This window comes from Pteropus alecto, unplaced genomic scaffold, assembly GCF_000325575.1.
Source record: "Pteropus alecto unplaced genomic scaffold, ASM32557v1 scaffold7, whole genome shotgun sequence".
NCBI classification, from domain to species: Eukaryota; Metazoa; Chordata; class Mammalia; order Chiroptera; family Pteropodidae; genus Pteropus; species Pteropus alecto.
The window spans coordinates 20828578-20830538 of record NW_006494614.1 but is presented as its reverse complement, the minus strand read 5'-3'; the positions used below and the strand labels follow the sequence as shown (position 1 = coordinate 20830538).

The window sequence follows — 1961 nt, the reverse complement described above, 5'->3', positions numbered from 1 at the left end:
TATTTTTTTCACTATATATATATATATATTTTTTTTTTTTTTTTAAATGCCTGCAGCACTTGGTATTCCTAGATGGTCTCCCATCCAACTACTAACCAGGCCCAACCCTGCTTAGCTTCTGAGATCAGACAAGGTCAGGCATGCTCAGGGTAGCATGGCCATAGACTCACTGTATATATTTTATCTCCCTTTTAACTGTATTTACGGTCTCGTTGTCCTATGCACATCCTAGCCCATGCCCTCCATCCTCTGCATAGGAATGGAATGACACTTGAAACCTCTCTTGTTTACTCCCACCCTGTAACATCAAATACAATTGATTCAAGTCTTTCTCTTTTAGAGCAAATAAAGCATGGTGGTTAGAAGCATAGACTCTGGAGGCAGATTGCTAATCTTCAAAGGTTTAGACACTTAACTATGTAACCTTGGGCCAGTTGCTTAATTAACCTCTCTAGACCTCACTTACCTTCTTTGTAAAACAGGAGTGACAACAGCACACCCACTTCATAGAGTTGTGGTGAGGATTAGATGAGTTTAAGAGCTTAAAACAGTGTCTGGCACATAGTAGGTGCTATCTTAAGAGTTAACTCTTCCTGCCCTTTTCATATGCTCCTTCTTTCCTTTTTTCTTATTAGAGGATTCTTTTTCACTTTTTTCCTTACTATTTCCACACTATTCCTTTGACTGAATATTGTCCCACTCTAGCAGTGGCCAACATTTCATGTCATAATTTTAAGTGACAGAATAAACTAAATATATCAAAATTTACATGGTTTGCATTTTAAAGGTGTTTGATCATTTTGAGACATCTCAGTAGAAACCTGTGTTTCTGTTTCTTGATTTAAAATATCCCAAATCAATGGGCAATAGAGTAGAAATCAGGCTACCTGGATTAATTTTCTCTACATTACTATCTTCTATTTCCACTGTTTCTTCACTTCTTTGGAGCTCAATTTCCTTATCTGTAAAATATCCTTGGGGAGGGACTTAATAAGAAATGTGCAAGATCTAGATGAATCCACTTGACAGGATGCTTTCTGCAGATCCACAACTCAAACTGAGTCGGCCAGTGAGGAATTTATCCCACAAAGCATATACTTCCGTGGAGGGCACACTCAGGACTGAGCATTTCAGTAATGCCACCAGGACCCAGGTATTTCCACCCTTTTACTGAAGCTGACCTGAGTACAAGACTACTTTGGGTTGGGTCACCACCAAGGCCAAGTTTGGCAGGCAGAAATGAGGAGGTAAGAGCTGATTTCCATCTGCCAATGCAAAAATGAAAGTACCCTGTTGCTAGAGCATGTTGCTAAGGAATGAAGATGCCAGTGTTGGTAGGCAAGTTGGTCGTTTTCACTACAGTTGTGTGGTTTCTCACCATGGTCCAGGAGGAGTGCCTGGCCATGATGGGAGCTAGCGCCCCAAGGGTCTTTGGAGTGTTTTGGGGTTGGCAAAGGGTTGCCTCATCCAAACCCAAACTCTCAAATAGTCCTCACAAACTCTTAGTATTTATAGTCTAAATGTCCCCTTGCCATAGTTACTCTTCCACGTGTTTGTTCTTATCCATAAGCCCCCAGCAGGGCCACTCAGCAGCTGGGCTGCTGACTGCTTATTAAAAACATGTAGTCTATGGCCATGCCACCCTGAACGCGCCCGATCTCCTCTGATCTTGGAAGCTAAGCAGGGTTAGGCCTGGTTAGTACTTGGATGGGAGACTACCTAGGAATACCAGGTGCTGTAGGTGCTAAAAAAAAATAATAAAACAATAAAATAAAATTTAAAATCATTCGTGTGTAGATTTTTATTTAAAAAAAAAAAAACAGATGCAGAATGGTATAGAATGACATTCTGGCATGACTTACTTAAAGAAACTTTTTTTCTTTGTCATAAAGTGGATTAAAATAACTTTGCTTAAATCATAAATAAGTAGATTTCAGATCATATTAAACCAAAATACTACA

General features: G+C 39.7%; 2 pseudogenes; one reads left to right on the top strand and one right to left on the bottom strand.

The window, feature by feature from the left end:
- Positions 1-47: 47 nt before the first annotated feature.
- LOC112474931 lies at positions 48-166 on the bottom strand (annotated as a pseudogene).
- A 1459-nt stretch (positions 167-1625) lies between these two features.
- Positions 1626-1744, top strand: LOC112474634 (annotated as a pseudogene).
- Positions 1745-1961: the final 217 nt, after the last annotated feature.